At 53.2% G+C, this 20,277-nt stretch overlaps 1 protein-coding gene across 3 annotated transcripts in view; it reads left to right on the top strand.

Moving 5' to 3' along the window:
* Positions 1-6,069: 6,069 nt before the first annotated feature.
* The window catches only part of CARD11 (caspase recruitment domain family member 11), a 97,942-nt gene continuing 83,734 nt past the window's right edge, over positions 6,070-20,277 (top strand). Inside the window, exons 1-2 of one of the 3 annotated variants that reach the window (XM_032459943.1) lie at positions 6,070-6,297; positions 7,093-7,235. The gene's annotated coding sequence lies outside the window, so the exon portion shown is untranslated. Of the gene's footprint in view, positions 6,298-6,934; positions 7,236-20,277 lie in introns of those variants that run through there. The other 2 variants (XM_032459945.1, XM_032459942.1) reach the window with 2 other exon arrangements.

The following is a 20,277-nucleotide window of genomic DNA, read 5'->3' as shown; positions in this document are numbered from 1 at the left end:
GATCTTAGCAGTTATTAATAAGATACTGATATATTTCATGTATCTAGTCAAGTACTGTAGCATTGCATGGACCATTTCCACATCATAATTTAATCTCAGCATCCCCAAATACAAAATCCAGTGCTAAAAAAAACTGCATGTATATGTGTATACACACACACACACACACACACACACACACACACACACATATATATGCAATATATTACTGGCATGGGTGTGTGTGGTTGTTTGGCTGCTCACGTTCTGTTTCGTTTTGATTTTGCTGTGTGTTTCCCCTCTTACAAGCTCTCAGGGTGGGTGGCTCAGACCGCGTGAAGCCCTCCCACCTCAGCAGTGCTCAGTGTATTTATTCCACATGTTTATCTCTTGGCCTCGGGACTTTGGGCTGAATAGTTTTGACCCTTATTGTTTCTTCCCAACATTGGCTTCTGTCTGATCAATCCTAGAGAGAGTCCTTCCTCTCATTTCCAATCATTCTTTCCTTTGTTCCTCGTCATGTTTCCTTCCCTCCCATTTGCTCTCTCAACTAATCCTTTATTAGCAGTGGCACAATTCCTCCACGATCTTAAGCAATAAACTCATCCATTGCGGTACCAGCATTTCAAATGGACACAATTCTCTGATTAAGAAAATCAAAGGTCAGAGAGACAAATCTTCCAGACGCTCTATGCACGGTTGAGTTCCAAGTAGATAACAATGCACTTAATTCTAGAGAATGTAAACTATTCGAAGACTAAAGGGCGAAAGGATCGCATAAGAGCACGCTCAGAAATGCATACAATTCTTCCAAACAGTCCTCACGTAACTGTCAGCACTGGTGTCGACATCGATCAAGTGACAGCTGCCTTTCACATCAATCGTGGAGGGCTGGCCTCCTCCGCACTGGCTGGCGTGGGCGTGTGAATGCCGCGCCCAGCTGGCCCCTGGGGACACACACTGACGCAGGATGTACCCACAGATGCTGGGAGCTGCCGCATAAACACTGTGGAACAGTCTGAGGACCACTGGTGTGTGGGCGGCTGCGTTTAAAGCAGCCAATTCCATAAGCTGCAACATTCGTATTTTTAATGAGCCCTGACTTTCCTGCTCAAACACTGTGCTAAAAACAGACATAACTCAGAGCCATTTACATGCCTTGGGTGTTTCTAGTAGCTTTCTCTAAAAGCAAGGAGGTGGGGGAAGCAGTTGGCAGGCACTGTGATTGATGAGCATAAATATTTTCCATTTTCAAACAGGGGGACCTAAAGCAAACGCCAGGCCACTCCTAAGTTCTGTGCAGAGAGGAACGGACTCCAACGTGACAGAGCACCTTTCAGGCCTCAGGTAACCCAGAGCGTTTTAGAGCCTGATCAGTTCCCTGCTGGTAACACAGTCCCTGTGGACAAACGAAGCATCCGTTATGTGCCGGCCGCGCTAGCTCACGCGCATACGGAGAGTATTCATTATTTATCCAGAGCCGCCAGCACATATACCCACTGCAAAACGGATGTAATGTGCCCATTAGCCTAACGCGGATTAACTGAGAAAGAAAATGGTGGTCGAGTTTTGGAGACTGTCATCCAGCCCCTTGGAGAGGAAGAACAGGCAGGGCCCCGCGGTGCGCCGTGACCCGGGGGGAGGCTGCCTGCTGCACAAGGCGGCGCCCCCACGGCCCAGCACGAAGCCGCCCTCCTGGGCTCCGACCAAAAAGCCCCAAGCTCCGGGCCGCAGCGGTTCCGTCACGGGCCCACCACCGATTTGCACATTTCGGGTAGAAATGTCTCCCCGCCAGCTCTGTGGCAGAGGGAAGTTCAAGGCGCCTTTTCCCCCCGTGAGATACCTGGATGGCTTTCATCATATTTCATGACTCAAGCAACTGAAAATTACTGAACGTGCATTACCAGCCTGCAGACGGGAACATTTTCCTCCTGGATTTAAGCCATGTTTTCTGCATTTAAAAAAAAAGTCAAGGGTCATTTAAGGTGTTCAGCATACGAGAAAGTAAATGGACCTTTCACTGGGTTGTTTTGTATTTGTGTGGGATAATGGAGATAGATTGATGCCTTTCTGGAATCACCTCTGCAGAGGGAGATGGCATAAAAAAAATCCAAAATTAAGAGGAATGAGCTTGACGGGGTGGTGAGAACAGTAACTGTGTGAAAGTATAAAGGACGTGAAGTCAGAGCCCTGGGAGGGTCTGTCTCGCTCTCAGTGCTAGTTTGGGGCGGGAGGTGGGTATTACTGTACACAATGGCAGTGAGGTGTGGCCTCTGGGAAGAAAGCAATATATTCATTCTCAGATCAACCGTTTGTGAAATACCTTTCTGCTGTCCTGAGCGTGTGACTGCTGCCCTGATAAGGCAGCCTTCTCAGGAGGTGAGTGCGCGCTGGAGGGGAGGGGAGAGGGCCGGGGGCGCGCGGCAAGGGAGGGGCGTGGAACAGGCAGAAGGCGCCTTGCCCTGGGTTTCTGCTCTTTCCCTTTGGCTCTCAGTGAAACACAGAAATGTCTCAAAACACAGCACTGTGGCTGCAGCCGAGGTTTGGCTCCAGGTAAAATCCATCTCATTTTTCCCCGTCTGATCTCCCAACTCTTCAGCTGCTGGGCACCGTGAAAACTTTCCAAGGGGGGAGGAGAATGAGAGGTGGGGAGCATCGGCAGACATAGCAAGACCTCTTGGAGAACGAGAGTGAGAAACGGGCGCAGAAGCAGAGCCGACAATCCTGGGAAGGGGGCTCACTCAGCAAACTGCCTCGAATCGCGCAGCTATGACATGGATCCCTGCCGTTCACGACCTTTCCATTTCTAAGATGCCGGTTCAGGGTGACCCTGTGTTGAGAGGAGCCCTGTAACGCACACCCTTCCCTGGCAGCCCACAGGCAAGGGTTAACCAACCCCTGGAGCTCCCTCTGGGGCGCAAAGCCCCCTCCAGGCCTCCCAGTGGGACCAACTGGGCTCAGGGTGGCATCACCTTCCTGTTCAGCTTTTCCCCTATTGTCTCCTCTCCTCACTTCCCTCTCCCCAAACCATCGCCTCCTGAAATCACTCACACATGAACCCCATCTCAGGCGGCTCCCAGCCACCTCTGTTCAGATGGGAAGGGGAGACGCAGACAACTGCACATAGACGTCCGCTGGCACTGGGGAGAGAACCCCCTTCCCATCCTCAGCCGCCCTGTGAGAGGGAAAAATAAAGCACGCTGCCGCCCAGGATCAGATGGGACTCAGGGTTCTCATCAGCAACACCCAGTTATCTTCCAGCGACGAGATGATAAAGTGATGCTTCGGTGTTCTCAGGAAATTTAAGGAGGCTGGGTCTCCTGGAGCTTCGGATGGAGCAGGCAGAGAAAGGACGCTGAAAGGACCAGACGTGGGTGTGGGGCTGCCCCTCACAAAACCTGGTTGCCACAGCTTGTCCCGCAGAGGGAGGCTTTCCAAGCTCATCCTAAGCTCCAGGCGAGGGAGAGCCGGCTCCAGCTGGCGAGGTGACCCCACAGCCGAGGCTGCAGGTGGCCTTCCAGGGTGGGTAAGACTGGCAGGTACTCCCCCAAGTCGAGGGGAAGCAGACCAGGAATCCTACAGGAGCGAGATGTCAGTGATGAGCTCCAGCAGGGTGAGAGGCAACCAGGCGAGAAAGAGGGACCCCCACGTCTTCCTCCAGGTCCTGCAGGCCGCGCTCCGCCAGCACACCCAGGCACCATCTTGGGGGGATCACAGAGGGTGGGGCCGCCGGGAGAGACTGAACGTTTCCATTCAGAATACCTAGAAGTACTGTGCACTTACTGGGTTTGGCGACACTTGAAGGCAGATAGAGCTAGAAGCTTTATTTGTCCAAGTAACATGGAGGGGAGGGCCAGAAGGACGACAAGATCACTTCCAGATGCAAGAGGTTCTCTCTGAACACCAGTCAGGCGGTGTGAGCGACCCTAGGGCCCCGGCACGTCCCCAGACCACGATGACTCGAATGCAGGGAGATGTGGGAACTAAACTAATCGGTCCCTCCCCGCCGGGTTTTATTATTCAGGGGTTTCCCCACCCCTGTTTCTTGTAGAACTGATTTATTTTTACTATAACAGAATTACCTGATGTGGAAACATACAAAGTGCCTGGCAGGGCAGTGGCGGCAGGGAGGGTAAATTTCCAAAGCCTCCGCATGTCTAAGAACGTGTTTACTTTGCTCTCACACTCAATGGATGATTAGGCGGAATACAGAACTCTACATTTAAAGTCCATTTCCCTGAGAACGCCGAAGCATCACTTCATTATCTCCTTGCTGGAAGATAACCCAGTGTAGCCAATGAGAACCCTGAGTCCCACCTGATCCTTGGCACCAGTGTGCTTTATTTTTCCCTAACAGATTTTGGAAACATCTCATTATCCATCTTTCCCTTTGTTTCCTTGCAGTGTCTGTGGATGTGTCTAGAGGCAGACCTTTTATTCATTATACAGGCTCTCGTTGCGGAGAATTACATCACTCTTCAGCTCTGACAAGTGTCACGATCATTTTGTAATTGACCCCTCCCTCGAGTAGGTGTCTCTTTCCCTGCTGGGGACGCTTTCTGAGCGGACAAGGGTCTCTTCGAGTTGATCACTTGGGTCTCAACTTTCCTCTCGTGCTTTGCACGTCTTGGTGGGTTTCATTTGTTTCAGCTTTGCAGCCTAGGAGATACGCTCGACAGACATCTTCGTCCAGCCCTTCTATTGAGTTTTATTTATTCATCCCATTATTTTGACAACTGTGTTTTTAATTTCCACGAACCGGCCTTTCTTCAGGCAGCCCGTTTCGCAGCAATCTGTTCTTATTTGATGGATGTGATCTCCGCTTGCATCTCTCCGAGGATACTCATTAGATGGTTTTTTGGATCATTATGCTCTGTTCTCTCCTCAGTGTTACCCTAGGGAGACAGTTGCCCTATTTGTTCATCGAGGGTCCCTCTCTTTCCGGCTGCTGATTCCTGTCCGTGTCTGCGAAGGCCCGGTTGACTGATGTCTTCCAACTGCCTCGTCGAAAGGCTGGCCGGGCTCTCGGGGCGGACGTGGTCCGCCAGCAAGGCTGCCTTTCCCCCAAGACAGTGACACACAAAGTCTGGCCCGTGCGCCAGCCCTCGACCAGCCGGATAAGCCCAGAAATCCAGACTGAGCACTTACGTACCTTCACAGCGTTTCGGCATTGCCACGATGACCAAGCTCAGTCAGCGGGCCTGAATCTTGAGTATCTTTTTTTTTTAATTTGACTGTCTAGATTCATTTTTATTGTATTTTACAAAAGCATCAGTCTGTAACAGATGAGAATATTTTTCAAAGGTAGAGGGTGGCAGGTGTCTTTTACTACAGATAATTCAGAGGGTGCTGCTTTAGGGGCCCAGGCAGAAGGAGGTCTAGGCAGGCGGCCACTCTGCTAGCTGTCACACAGGGAGGGGTGATCCACACACACAGCAAAGCATAGAACTTGGTCTGCACCCCAGAACCCCCTTGCGCCCGCCTACCAGTCGCCCCCGACCGACAATAGGTCACATTCTGATCTCAAACAGCATAGGTCAGATCTTGTCAGATCTCTTGCCTCTGAAGTTCAAAACCTTTATAAATGGCATGTGGATCACTGGGGCGTGTTCACTCTGGGAAAACTCATCAAGCTTTTTGCAGAATTTGTGTCAGTTTTTGTTGTTGTTTTAAGGCATGTCTACCCTCCCTCCCCTGCATAAGGAAGTTCTCCTTTAAACAACACAGCTGATTTAAGAGGCTCACCAAATGCAGGAGTGACTCCAGCCCTGTCCCCGGCCGGGCCGGTCGCTGGGGGCTGGGGACCTGGATGCTGTGGGCCTCGGGCGTTTATTTTAGGAACTTTCTCTCTGCGGTTCCTGGTGGCGTTTTTGAGCATGCTGTGCAGAAAGCAAACGCGTGTCTCCCTGAGTGCCTGGCCCACGCGCCTCGAAACTGCCGAGACTTCAGGTTCTCTGGTGCTCGGACCACAGCACCATTATTTATTTACCTTCGTGCTTAGTTGCTTAATTGATCGAATGCCTTTGCCTCCGGGGGCTCCAGGAACTTTACTCAGAAGACTGAGAATGTGCTGGCAGGGAGGGTTCTTCATCTGCAGCGGTGGGGGGTCAAAGAGGGGAGGGGAGAGTGGTAAGCCAATGCAGAGCAGGAGCCGAGTGGAGGCTGGGGAAACCGGTAACCCTCAGTCCGCAGACTAGAACCCAGTGTTCTCCAGAAGCGCCCAGTTTGTCCAGATCCTCAAGTTCACCATCCGGATAAGCCCTTGGGACCTTCCCACCCGAACAGCCCAGCCAGGGGCCTACGTCACAGCTTTGGGGGGTGAGTTATTAAAACGATGACACCCTGAAGTCACAAGTCCCCTTACAGCGTGGGGTCTGAGAGTGCCAGCCAGGGGTGGGGGTGGCGGAGGGCGTGAGGCTGGGGCGAGGAGGTTCAGGGAGACCTGTCACTATCAAGTGTCCAGGAGGGGTGTGTGAGGTCATCGGAAGGGTGCTGGCCGCCAGGCAAGCCCCAGGAAGCTTTCAGAACAGCCGCAGGGGGAGGGAAGCGGCCTGGGGGTGCCCAGCCTGCAAGACTACTTTGTGGGAAAAGCCTCCCGGAAAATCGCAGCGATGCCTCTGGGAGTTCTTCAAAATGGGGCCAGTTCTTCTAAAAGGTCGGCTGCCTCAATGTCCCACAAAGAAGCTACAGGGGGCGTCGGTTCCCCAGGCCGCTTCTGGGCTCTGGCAGGCTCTTTGAGCCGGACTGGGGACCAGGTGGGGGCCGAGGCCCCAGGGAGGGGTCCAGCCTCGCGCCACCCGCCGCAGGGCGCGGCCCCCGCGCCTGCCGGGCTCCCCCGGCCCGGGCCCACCCCTCCGCGTCCCCGCGGCGCCCCCACCCCAGGGCCCGGCCCCGCCCCACCTCATCGCCGCCCTCCCCCCGCGCCCGCCGGGGCCCAGGCCCCGCCCCTCCCCCTCTTCCTTATCACTTTTTCTAACCTTTTGCATTTTTTCAGTCTCATTTCCTGTCGGGTTTTGCATTTCCCTCCCCCTTCCAGCCTATGACACACTTTCTCTCCTTTTTTCTCTCTTTTGCCTCCTCTGGCCTCCGGACTCCTGCCCGGGTGGCGCGCAGCCCCCTCCCGGCCCTGCAGCCGCTGGGCGGGCGGCGCCCCTCGGACGGTCCGGGCGGCGGGGACCGAGGGCTGGGGCTTCGGACGGGAGCCGGCGGCCTGCGCGGAGGAGGCGCCCGCGGCTGGCGGAGCATGAGCGGCCCAGGTAAGCGCGGCGGACGCGGGGGTGGGGACACGGGGGACGGCGGGGGCCAGACTGGGGCGGCGCCGTCGTGGTGGGGGACGCAGCTGCGGCCGAGGGGACGCGGGGGGACAGGAGTCCGCGGCGAGCGGCACCGAGTGGGGGCGGCGGGCCGGGGTCTGAAGTGGCTCGCTCTGCTCGCCCGACGGGACTGGACCCCATCCCTGTCTCACCATCTCTTTCCCCTTTCCCCCCAGCTCCATCTCCCTCTCCGCCCTCCCAGCCTTCCAAACCTTCTTTTTTCCACCTTCCTTTCTTCCTATGTCTCGCCTCCGTGTTTCCCTCGGACCGTCAGTCTCTCAGTGGCTCTGCCTGGCAAAGTCCCCACGCCCCTCAGAGAAGAAAGGGATGAAGCGGGGGGGGGGGGGGGGGGAGGTCGGGGGCAGTGGCCAGGCAGGGCGCCCCGTGGTGCACCTGCCCCAGAGAGAGGAAAAAGAACTTTTTCTAAGACCTGAAAGGAGAGGAAGTTTCCAGACCACAGCCAGGCCTGACTCGGAGGCTCCTGAGAAGGTGGGGCTCCTGGGAGGGGAGGGGAAAGGACAGCCCCTCCCATGGGGAGAGCGTGGAACCAGGAGGGGCCCAGGTTCCCAGCAAGCCAGGATGAGGTCCTAGTGGGCTCGCACCTGAAGTCCCCTCCCCTGGGACAGTGACCTCCCCCAGGACACTGCCCAGGCTGGAAGGGCCCCCTCCCACGGTCTCCTGAGCTCTCTGCACAGGGAGGGGAGAGGGGTTCTCCGTCCCTTCAGAGTTCAGAGCACAGTTGGAGGGGCCCCAGGGAGACAGTTACGCTGCAGGGAGCAGGGCCCCTTGCTGGGTAGGGACGCTTGTCTGGGATCCCAGCACCCGCTCTGCAGAGCTGCCATCTGCACAAACCCGGTCTCGGACTAAACTAACCTCTGCCCAGCCTGCCCTCCAAGTCTTTGGTAGTATGAAAAAATTCCTCCTGCCATTTACAGCCTCTCCTGAAAGTGTAAGGTGCCCAGCCTCCCAGGAAAGAAAGAAACGTCAGTCTGTCACCGGACGATTATTGGGCGCCTCCTCTGTGGTTCATGTGACCAGAGGTCCCCAGCGCCATGGGTTAATGCCAGGACAGAAATTTAGCTGAAATTCTCCACTTCTGTCCTTGCCCTAAGTCTCCGCTTCTCCCCACCCGCAAGGCAGCTGTGTAGAGATGGTGGTCCCCCGAGGGCCAGGGCTGATCGGGGTGGGAGGTGGGGGACAGAGGGGGCCTGGGACTCAGCCTCGTTACATCCCAGCAAAATGGTTTGGATGTTTGTGGATTTTATCAGCACCCGTATCAAAAAGGAAGGCTGGGAGGCCTCCAACCCAGACAGTCTTGAATCTGTGCACTGATGTTCTTTTTTTTTTTTTTAAATTGTGGTCAAAATATATAGAACATAAAATTTACCATCTTAACCACTTTTAAGCACACAGTTCAGGGGCATTAAGTACATTCACATCATTGTACAACCATCACCAACAGTCATCTCTGGAACTTTCCGCCTTAAACTGAGCCTCCGTCCTCGCTAAGCAACCCCCACCCCCCTCCTCCAGCCCCTGGCGACCACCACGCGGCTCTCTGTCTCTGTGAGTTTGACTCCTCTAGGGGCCCCGTGTCAGTGGGGTCGTATAGCATTTGTCCTTCTGTGTCTGGCTTATTTCACTGAGCTTCACGTCCTCAGGGGCTATCCCTGTTGTAGCAGGTGTCAGAGTTCCCTTCCTTTTAAAGGCTTGAATTGTATTCCATGGCATGGATGGACTACATTTTGTCTATACATTCATGCTTTGTGTGATCTTTTAAAATGACTTGTAAACCTAACTCTTCCAAGAAGAAGGAGACGATCTTGTTTGAATCACTCAGTGGCACTGGGTGACACTGTACTGGGCGCCGTGGAGGGGGGAGGGCACGGAGAAGGAGCGTGAGACCCCGATGGCCTCCTGTAAGTAGTCCGGGCCCCAGAGTCTGTTGCCAGGACCGCCGGGAGGCAGAGACTCAAACTAGAGGGCGAAGGACTGAGGAAGGTGCTGGGACTCAGAGGGCCCAGGGGTGGACGGAAGGTTCCAGGCTGAGATGGTGCTGGTGGGGCCGTGTCCCGACTCCTTCTGCACTTTGCTACACCGTGTCTCTCCACACTTCATGTAGAAGCCTTGCTTCCTGGGACCAGAGGGCTGGGTCTGGGTTGATGACTACAGCGCTTCATGCACGAAAGGCCAAACCGAGTCCCGATGTTCAGATGGTTATGATGAAAAGCAACGCCAATTGCTGATAAACGGAGCTCCTCCTATCAATTCAAAACTGCCTTCCGTTCTTTCTTGCCTTAGCCTCGCATTCGGCTTGCAGACGGTGCCTCCCGGGAATCGGGACCGTGGTTAAGTCCCACGTGGGCCAGAATTCCCAGATGACCACCCCAACCCAGAGCGTGACTGCTGTTGCTGCTTGTCTTGCAAAACCAGATCTGTGAAACTTGTGTTCAGAAGAGGTCAGGCGAAGGGAGGAAGGTCCACATTCCACCTTTTGGGTTCAAGGCTGAGTGGGGGCTGGGGAGGAGTGTCAGGCTGTGGCCCCGGACCTGGGTTCCGGTCAGAACTGCTCACCTGTGCCGGCCCATGGTCACTTCAGTTCTCCGACAGTCACTTCTCCCCAGTGAGATCTAGATATTAATACTGATCACTTTCCGGCTTCTCAGTGACACCCAGCACAAAATGAGAAAACAGGAGACGCTGTGATGTACTATTACCTTTGCTGTTATTCCTGAGATGTGGGGCTGTAAACGGCTGGACGCTGAGGTCCAGACCTGGGGCTGGAGTGCAGCTCTCCCCCTCCCCCGCTGGATGGACACCCCCCCCCCCACAACTAGTCTCCTGGGCTACGTCCCAATCTTCTGGGGTGACTGTGAAGATGAAAGGAAATCTACCCTATCGATCTATTGCATTATCCAGTAGATCTAGAAAAATTCAAATAGACTTAAATATGGGAACAGAAAGATAAGGAAAGGACAGTTATCAAGGAAGCCCCTTAAAAATGCTTTTCTACTAAAGCAAAATTCAGTCTTCAGTTTCCTAGATGCCAGCCTGCTTACCCGCGCCGCGGTGCACGGGGAGAGCACGGCTGGGACACGCCATGTGCAGAGGTCACACCCGCGCCTCGTCCCCCTGAGGTCTCCTTGAGCTGCTCCTGCTTGTGGGTCAGGGGTTTTGACGGGGTGACTGTTCTCAGCAGGGCAGCCTTTTTGGCTGTGATTTGTTCGGGGCTCTGAGATGATCATGGTTGCTGTCAAATTTGTGAAATGGCCCGGCACAAGGGGTAATGCAGGCTCCCCTTCTCGCCTCCTCGGGCCAGCGCTCTCTCTTCCCCGATCCGTCCCTGCAGCCAGGCTCCCCCAGCACATCTCTCACATCACAGTCCTCTGTTCCTCCAGCTGCTCACACACTGGCGGAGCCAGAGGGACGGTCTGCAAACACCGTACCCCAACAGAGGGCTCCATCCTCCCCGTGTGGTCTCTGTGGAACCTTCCTTCCACCCTCCACTCTGGCTCGGGAAGGTGCAGTCCTCATAGTCACGTGCAGCAGTGGTGGGGCGGGGCCCAGGCTCTGCCCCCACAGCACGGATGCTGCTGGTGCTGCAGCCACCTCTGCCCGACCCGCTTCGTGCAGTTGGCACCACCCTCCGCTGCTGGTCTCGTCCTTTAAGAGGCAGGATCTTCCAGTGGAAAGATCTATGTGCTTGGAGCCAGGCAGAAAGGGGGTCCATCCTGGCACTGCAACGTGCTAGCTGTATGACCTCAGGAAAGTCACCGATGGCTCTGAACCTCAATTGCCACGTGTGTAAAGTGGGTAAATGGGTATGAAAGACCACCCCTAAGTTAGCACAGACAGGTGTTTCCAGAGGAGAGCACTCTGCTTTCAACGGTGTACTTCTTGAGGAGGAGGGGTGCTGCAGCTCGGAGGTAGAGCGCGTGCCTAGCGTGCGTGACGTCCTGGGCTCAACCCCTGGTCCCTCCATTAAAAAATAAATAAGCAAATAAAATATATAAATGAATAAGCCTAATTGCCCCGCCCCCAAAACAGGTGTGCTCCACACTCGCGTAGTTTTGGCCGTTAGGGATAGGAGAGAGAACAGAGCGATGAATCTGCAGGACAGCGCTATCTCAAAAGAAATCAGTGAGATGCAGGAATCGGCAAACTTTTCCCATAAAGGTCCAGATGGTAAATATTTTAGGCTTTGAGAGCGAGACAGTCACTGTGGAGACAGCTCAGCTTTGTCCTTGCAGCATGGCTGGACTTGGCCAGTGGGCGCAGACCTGGCATTGCAGGGCTGGGGCCACCACTGCAGTTTGCCGACTCCAGATGTGGGGAGAAATCCGAGAGAAGACTGCTTAAAGGGTGTGCGCAAGCGGAATATGAACAGACCGACCACCAGGCTCCATCCATACTGAGCGCATGCGAGCTGGTCCAGCAGAGGGGTGCCGTTTACTTCCCTGTCAGACTGGCAAAGAGCAGAAAGTTTGATAAAATCTAATATTGCAGGGGACGGGGGAAGCCAGCAGTCTAACGTGCTGCAGATTTGACAATATTTAGCAACATGCTAAATGAATAAACCCTCTGGTCCAGGAATTCTGCTTCTAAGAAATTATTTCACGGGCAGACTTGGCCATCTTTTTTTTTTTTTTTTTTCTGGCATGCCGATGTTAACTGTAGTATTGTTTTTATGGGAAAAAGCCTGAAACCATACAAACGCTCCTCAAAAGCCAGGTCTATCCACACAGTGGAATTCTGTGAGGCCATTAAAACAGGGACGTACAGGAAGTTTCTGGAAGAAAACACTAGTCCGTGCAAGAAACTGCGCTCACAGGACCCCTGGGGGACAGGATCTTGGTGCACGAAGGGGGAAGAATTTCTAGTATTTCTTTTATGTCCTTTTCCTTCGCTTGTTTTTCCACCCTGAGCGACTGTTACCAGTCTAATTAAGAACACAAGAAGGAAAAGCCAGGGGCCGCAGAGACTAGCACGGCGGCCCCGGCCCACAGCCGCCCGCGCTCCCCGCCTGCCGAGCTGCAGAAGGAGGGTTCCGCCTGCGGTGACCTCCGAGCCCAGCTGTGTAAGCGCAGTCAGCTGGCCTCCCCGCTCCTGCTGAAAGGCAAAACTGATGGGTTTAAAAAAAAAGGTTTGTTTTAAATTAGGGTCGCGCACACAGAGTAGACGGCCCACATGTGAAGTGGGCTGTTGACTGAGTTTCACCCACACTCACGTAGCCAGTCACCCAGCTCAGGACACGGTCCTTTCCAGGCCTGGGGGCGGGGCCTCCTGCCCTCCCCAGTGCCAAGCCCCGCCCCCTCTGCCGGCCCTTGAGCGTCACAGGAACGGCATCGCCCCGCGTGTGCTCTCGTGTCTCCAACTTCAGATTCCTCGGTGTGTAGCAGTCACTGGGGTTTTTTTCACCGCTGCGTAGTGTTGCGTGGTGAGAATTCAGCACAACGTATCGGTCCGTTCTACCGTTGACGAACGTGTGTGCGTGTGCAGCTTGGGGCTGTTGTGAGGAGCTGCTGTGAACGTTCTTCTAGAAGTCTTGGTGGTGACCCACTTTTTTTTTTTTTAGCTGAGGGCAAGCAGAAACCCTGCGCCAGCATCAGTGGAGGTTTAGTGAGTGGTTATTTCAGTGGGTGAATGTTGATTTGAAGTAAAACTGCATTTTATCGACGTCGGTGCTTCGTTCCCTGCCTCTGAGTCAGGGTTCAGTGATTCACTTTAGTTTTCAAGGAAGAAATGACCTTTTAAAAAAAAACTGCACTCTTTTTTATCGAAATATAGTCAGTTTGCAATGTCGTGTCAATTTCTGGTGCCCAGTATCATGTTCCAGGCCTACATGAACACACATGCATTCATTTGAAACGGCCTTTTTCAAAGGGAATTGGAGCATAGTTGGTTTGGGGAGAGGCTCAGTTGAATCACAGTGACACCGTCTGTTTCTCTCCGCGGCTCCCGTCTTCAGTTCGCAGATGCTTTTCAAATCCAGCTTGTTAACCTCCACGGCCAGCCCCGCTGGCTGGTGGGCAGGGGGAGGCGCGTGGAGATTCGCATTCCTCGTGGGAGTTCTCCGTCCTCGACAGCTGCGTCTTCTGTGCTCTTAGAGGAGGCTCTGGGTTTGGGGAGGTCAGGAAGGTTCAGGCCGTGAAGGAAGGCAACTTGCGAAGGAAAGGGCGGTTTTCTCTAACTGCTCCAAGCTGGGGGCACCAGCCGACCACAGCTGAGGGCTATTCCCAAGGGCTGGGTCAATCTCTTCCCCCTTAATTTTGTACAGAAATTGTATATAATGGTGTATCTTTCCTAACTCACTTTAAAATACACTTTTTAAACCCAGCCATCTCTGTCTGACTAACTGGGCCCAAGAGGCCCCTCCTGTCCTAACTGACGACCATCCTTCCTCCTGCTGCCTCCAGCCTCTCTGGGGCCTCGTCCACCCAGAGATGCTTCTCTGGCGCCGTCTCCCTTCTCTCCTGGTCATCAACTTTTTCCATCACGACAAGGATCATTCCCATCAGAGTATAGACACACGGCAGCTCCACCCGACCTTAGAGGAAAACCAGGCCTGCCTGGATGTCATGTCCCTCGTGGCTCTTGCCGCCTCGCTCCGCTTCGCACCCCTTTTGCGTTAGTCCGCGGGGGCTGCCATAACGACACACCACAGACCTGGGGGCATCAGCAGTTTACCCCCTGGCTGTTTAGGAGGCTGGAGGTCCGAGAGCAAGGTGTTGGCGGGGCCTCTCTCCTTGGCGTGCGGACGGCCACCTTCCCGCTGCGGCCTCACATGGCCGTCCCTCTGTGTGTGTGTGCCCCAGTGTCTCTCTGTCTGTCCCATCTCCTCTTCTTACAAGGATACCAGCCCTGTTGGACGAGTGCTCAGCCCAACGGCCTCGCTTTAACGCCATCGCTCTTGGAAGGTTTTATCTCCACCTGCAGGTTGTGGGGTCAGGGCTTCTACCTATCAGTTTGGGGGATGCACCTCAGCCAGTCACACCCTTACAGACGACCCCTTTGGAAGTGCTGTCTGCACTGTCTGTCCCCATTTCCTGTCTTCCCCTTCTGTCTTGTACCCGCTTCAGTCAGGCTTTTGCCCCCAGCACTCAATTTAAGTAGCTCTTAACAAGGCCATGGATGGCCCGGCCTCCACGTCCTCGAGTCCAGTGGTCTGTGTTTAGTCCTCGGGGGCTGTGACCTCTCAGCTGCATTTGACATAGTTGCTGCCTCTCTCCCCCATCGGACGTGGCCTTGGTCCCCCCTCCCGCCTTCCTGGCCACACCTTCCTGGGCCCTCTTTTCTGATCCCTCTGTCTCCCCTGACCATTGAGGTCCAAGTGCCTCCAGATTCCTCTCCCTCCGCTCCTTCCTGGCTGGTCTCATCCAGCCTCAAGGCTTAGAAACCACCTCTGTGCTCACGGCTCCCAAGGTTATGTCTCCTCCCCGGCCTCCTCCCTTGAATTCTGGACTTCAATAGCCAACTGTTCTAACTTGCCCACTTGGCCATGGAACTGATCCAAAACCAAACTTCTGATTTCTCCATGCCTAAGTCCTCTCTTCCATCCTGCCAGGTGCTCAGCCTTCGAACCTTGGAATAGTCTTTGATCCCACTTGCTCAGCACAGAAAACCCATTTGCTCAGGCTGGGTTGCACAGAATGCCACACCCATGCCTCGCTGGTGCATCTTTTGGGGGACACAGCGTGGTGTGCTGGGGAGATCCCAGGGCTCAGAAGCGGGTGGAATCTGGGTTCTGGGCCACTAACCCATTGGGCTGTTTTGGCCAAATCCTCCTCTGCTCTGGCCTCAGTTTCCTCCTAGGTGAAGTGAGACAGTGGTTGTGGCCCAGGTTGGGGAATGGGTTTCATCTTGAGGACCAGCTCCCGGCAACCAGTGGTGGCTTGCTTGAGAAGGCCCCGAGCTCTGCGGAAGAGAGCTCTGTGATCGACTGGCCATGTCTGCTGCAGGAGTGAAACTGACGCTGAAGCCCAGGTGTCCCTCCTTAGTCATCCCTGCCCTGCCGTGTGTGTCATGACCCAGCACCCCTCCAGCTTTAAAAGCCCGTGATCGCGCCGCCACCTTGAGCAAATCCCTTCACTGTCCCAAGATTTTGTTTCTTCCCAGGCAAGATGGAGAGAAATAACCCCTGCCTCCCTGCCACACAGAATTGCTTTGAGGAGCAATATATGAGCCAGTGGGTGAAAAAAATTGCTTTGTAAACAACGGAACGGTACAGAAATGCGAGGTTTCATTGTTATTAATTGGCCTCGCTGGTCGTGTGCTTGGGTTAGTCATGCCTTCCTCGGAACCAGCTTCTTGGGCGGGGCAACGGCCTTTGCTTTCGTGTTGGTCCCCACCTCGGGCAAGACTTGCCATTTGTATTTCTCTGGCGATGATGAGAAAGGATGTTGGGTGTGGGGTGTGATCTTTCTGTGCTTGGAAGATCTCGGTGTCTTTCGCAGCCCCTCAGGCGGGGCAAGGCCGGGAAGCCTTCTCCAAGGCACCTGCACCTTCCCCTCCCACCAGCACCCCACCAATTTGTGTGCTTCTCTACAACGGGCGGGGGAAGAAGATCTTCCCAAAGTAAACGTTTGCCTCCCTCAAGGGCTCATCCTTATCACTCAGATCTCTGGAGTTAAATTAATTCTCCTGTTGGGCAGTTGGGAGCAGTGGGTCTCCCTGGAGCCCTGCCTAGCGCATCTCTGGTTAATTTCCGGAGCGGGCATGCGCCCTGCGGCCTGTGAGGGTCCAGTGGAGATGCCCAGATAGATCTATTTTTGTTACCTGATGAAGAAAAGCATCCTTCCCTAAATCTACAAGTCTCCCTTCTTTCACCTTGAATGTTGTCAGCGCCCTGTGTTTTCTGCCAGAATCCCAAGCAGAGTCTCTGTGTGCAGCTTCCTGCGTGAATTAACTTCTCCCAGGGACCCAGGGGAGCCATCTGTTCTTACACTATTTGGTTTAAGCAAAGCTTTGGGGCATTTCTTCTTGCCATTGGTACGTTCTGAGTCAGATTCATCACTCTGGCTCTTATCTATTGGCGAGCGTGTTTTATCGTGATGCGTTCTGTTTCCTTCTGTCTTTCACTTTGGGCTTCCTTCTGCAGCTTTTGTCATGAACAGTGTTCGGTGCGGTGTGAAATGAGAAGCGTTCAAAACTCTTCTAAGACATAGAGGTCTGATTTCTTTTCTTTTTTTTTTTTTTTAAGGGGCAGAAAAATAAAGGACTTGAGTTTCCTGTAAGACTGGAAACAGTGAATCAGATTTTTGTTTTGCTTAAAACCTGAAAATCTGAGGCAGGCGTTGAGAGCCTCTGGACAGAGCTGAAGGCTGTGTCTGGGGCTTTGGGGTGCCGTCCCTGCCCCACGGGCCATTCCATGGGAGAGGGGGTGGCCACCCACGGAGGCTGATTTGAGAGGGACCAGAAAGGCTGCCTGAGTCACCGCGCTAGTGGGCACTGGCGCTTCCTCCCTTGCCTTTTCTGCTCCGTGGGGCATTTTAGTGATTCAGCGCCTGGTGTTATTCACAGAATAATGGGCACAGTGAACGTGGGCTCTGTCTCTACCAGCAGGCGACCTTGGACACGTCCCTGAACGCCTCCTCATTGGTGAAAAGGGCAGCATGCGTCCCACAAGAAGTTAGAGAGATACCGTCTACTGCGTGCCCAGCGCGTGCAGCAGGTACATTTGGGGAGGCACGGTTGAGGGACAAGTGACACAGGGATGTCGTGCTCGTTAGCAGGGTGCCCCAGAGGAAGTTCTGGGGGGCCCCCGCCAAACCTCAAATCTAGCATGACCATTTGCAGAACACTTGCTTCTGTTCCTTGCCTGATCCCCATGGGTTAATAGCCATTACTGCCTTTATCCACTTACCCATCCATCGCTTAACAAGTACCCAGTGTCTGCCATTTGCAGGCACTCTGTTAGGTGCCAGGGGTAAAATGATGCAGAGGTGGGGTCCCCATCCCGAGCAGCCTGTAGTCGGGTGAGGAGACAGTCAGTTGCAGGGTGATGCAGTTTCGGTAAAGGAGGCGCACACTGGAGACGGATGTGAGATGGAGGGGCACCTGGGGCGGCACGAGGGGGCAGAGAGACCTCCAGAGATGACTGAAGCTGAAGTGAGACTTGGAAAATCACGAGGCTTTTGCCAGGCAGAGAATTGAGGTGGGGGGAGTGGCCTCTCAGCAGAGAAAACAGCACGTGCCAAGCCATGGAGGTGTGATGAGTGTCAGTGTTGGAAAAAAGCTGTGAAGATGTGGGGATAGGGGAGGGGGGCCACTGAGCGCCCCCCAGATGCTGTCCTGCGGGCACGGGCCAGCTGCCGGGGCGTCTGGGCCGTGGCCGGTTGCCAGGATGGATGTGCAGGTTCGAAAGATCACCAACAGCGGTGTGGAGAACAGATGGGAAACTCAGGGCCAGCAGCGGGGAGGGCCTTCCTCTGACGGGACGTGGGCCAGGACTCACTGTGTTGTGATTTTAAGTAAACTTTGTATTGAAGCATAGCATTCATGCAGGAGACGTGCTCACGTCCTAAGTGTGCAGCAGGACGGATTTTCACAAAGTGAACACACTGCGTCCCCAGCACCCAGATGAAGAATCAGAACACGACCGGCTGAAAAATAATATTTAATTAATATTAACTGGGTACATGGTACATTCATGTTCTGAAACATTACTGATTGTTTATTCAAGATACAGATCTAACGGGGCGCCCTGTGTTTCATCTGACAACCTTGGCTCCATCCATGTGGTTGCAAGCAGCATTAATTCTTTCATATTTTTATTACCAGTAAGAGCCTGTTTTTTGAATATTCCACATTTTATCTAGACTACCACTGATGGAAGGCTGGGTTGGTTCCAGTTTGGGGCCATTGTGAATAAGGCGCGATGAGCATCCTGTACTTACCTTTAAAGACACGTGTCCAGGTATCCACCCAAGGCTGGATTTGCTGGACCGTAGAGGAGGTTTGTATCTGGCGCTAATAAATCCCGCTGAACGGCTTCCCAGGAACGCTGTTGCAGACCACACCCCCGTCAGCAGCGGGGGAGGGTTCCAGTTTCTCCATGTCTTTTCTCACACACAGCAGCGTCTTCTTTTCATTTTAGCTACTCTGCTGGGTGTGCCGTCAAAACAAATGATTCTGCGGTTTTAATTTGTGTTTCACGTGTGACTAAGTCAAGTGCCTTTTCGTGTGTTTATCGACCGTTTTGGCTGCCCTCCTTGGTGAAGTGTCTGTCCGAGTGTTTGCCTTTTTTTCTGTCGGCGTGTCTTTTTCTTATTGAATCGGAGTAGTTCTTTATATATGATAGGTAGGAGCCCTTTGTCAGATGTACGCGTTACAGACACACCCCCTCAGTTTGTAGCTTGCCATCTCACTCCCTTATTAGAGTTTGCTGATGAGCAGACGTGTTTAATTTTAATGTAGTCCAATTCCTGTGAGATTTTTCCTCGTGCTTCACTCTTTTTTGGGTCCTGTTCAAGAAAGATACGCCTACCCCAAGGTGTGTGCTTCCTCCTAAAAGGTTTACTGTTTCATCTTTCACATTTAGATCTATAATGCATCTAAAATGGATTTTTCCTTTAAAGTCAACTTTATTAAAGGGTAATTTATGTACAGTAAAAGGCACCCATTTTAAGTATACAGTCCAGAGAATTTTGATAAAAGATGTATGCCCGTGTAACCCTTGCCACAATCAAGATACAGACGGTTTCCGTCACCCTGTAAAGTGGCCTAAGGTCCCAGAGTGTGGTCCGTGGACGGCAGCGTCAGCCTCACCTGAGAGCTGGTTAGGAGTGCGGACTCCCAGGCCCCACCCCAGACCGACTGAATTAGAATCTGCACTCTAACAAAATTCCCAGGTGCTTGGCACGCACATGGAGGGTTTAGAGACTGAGTTCCTCTGAGGAAGGTGACAAGCAAAAAGTGCTGTTTCCATTGTTATTAATGGCACAGCCTGCAGCAAGGCGAGGGAAGTGATGGATTATCGAGTTTGGGGGAGGGAAATGAAAGAGAAGAGAGAGACTAAGTTGGGAAGAAATTTTGAAGTCATTACAGGAGCACCGTCTATTCTGTGCACCATTTCCTCTCCTGAAGGCTGGCCCCTCCTGGGGCTGTGGCAGGGCCCGAGACCTGCCACGCTGGGGATGAGATTCGCTGCCCGGGAGGCGGTGGGCTCTCAGGGCCGCCGCCTGCTGGTCTGTGCCCTGGACCAGCATGGAGAAAGCCATCTCATGACCAGGTCCGGAGAGACCTTGATTTTTGGTTTGTTGTTGATTTCACTTCTTTTTTGTAGTTTAATTTTTATCCTTATCTAAGTAATGTATGTGTTGCTTTAAAATGTCGAACACCGCCACGTGGCTTACAATAACAAACGTCCCCAGCCCACCCCCTCATACCCCTCTGACATGTTAATCACCTGCTTTTCAGATGGCCTTTTTTCCTTCCAGCTCTTGTACCGTTAAACACTCGAGTTTTATCCTTCTCTACTCTCATTCTTTCAACATTTTGAAATTTTAAGTTAAATTCCTTTTTAAAAAATCAAACAAAGAATATATACATATATTAGAAAGAATACTAACCAACAGTCTTCATATTTCAGTCAGTGGAATTTATTCTTGTGAGTCGTTTGAAATCCAGTTAAATGTGGTCAATTAAATTAAATTAATTTCCAAAGAGCTATCCCAGCCCCATCCTTTCCCCTCTGACCTGCCGTGCTGAGTTTCTCATATGTTAAATTTCCGCTAACTCCCTGCCTCTAAATCTAAGCTCACTGTTCTGTTCTTTAGGTCTGCTTGTCCTTTGCAGCAAAAAAAAAAAAAAAAAAAATGCAGGCTCTCTCTTTCCCCCTTTGTCTCCCGCCTCCTCGGGTTTTGAAGGATCCTTTCGTCGTCTCCCTTTATGCCGTCTCCCAGCGTTTCAGTTATGCTTGTTTTGGGGGTGTTTTTAGTGGCTGCCCTCCAGTTTAGAAAATACATTTTTAACCTGATCTGAGTCC

This window comes from Camelus ferus, chromosome 18, assembly GCF_009834535.1.
Source record: "Camelus ferus isolate YT-003-E chromosome 18, BCGSAC_Cfer_1.0, whole genome shotgun sequence".
Taxonomy (NCBI): domain Eukaryota; kingdom Metazoa; phylum Chordata; class Mammalia; order Artiodactyla; family Camelidae; genus Camelus; species Camelus ferus.
Note: the sequence above shows the minus strand (reverse complement) of the source record. Positions and strands in the feature narration are given on the sequence as shown.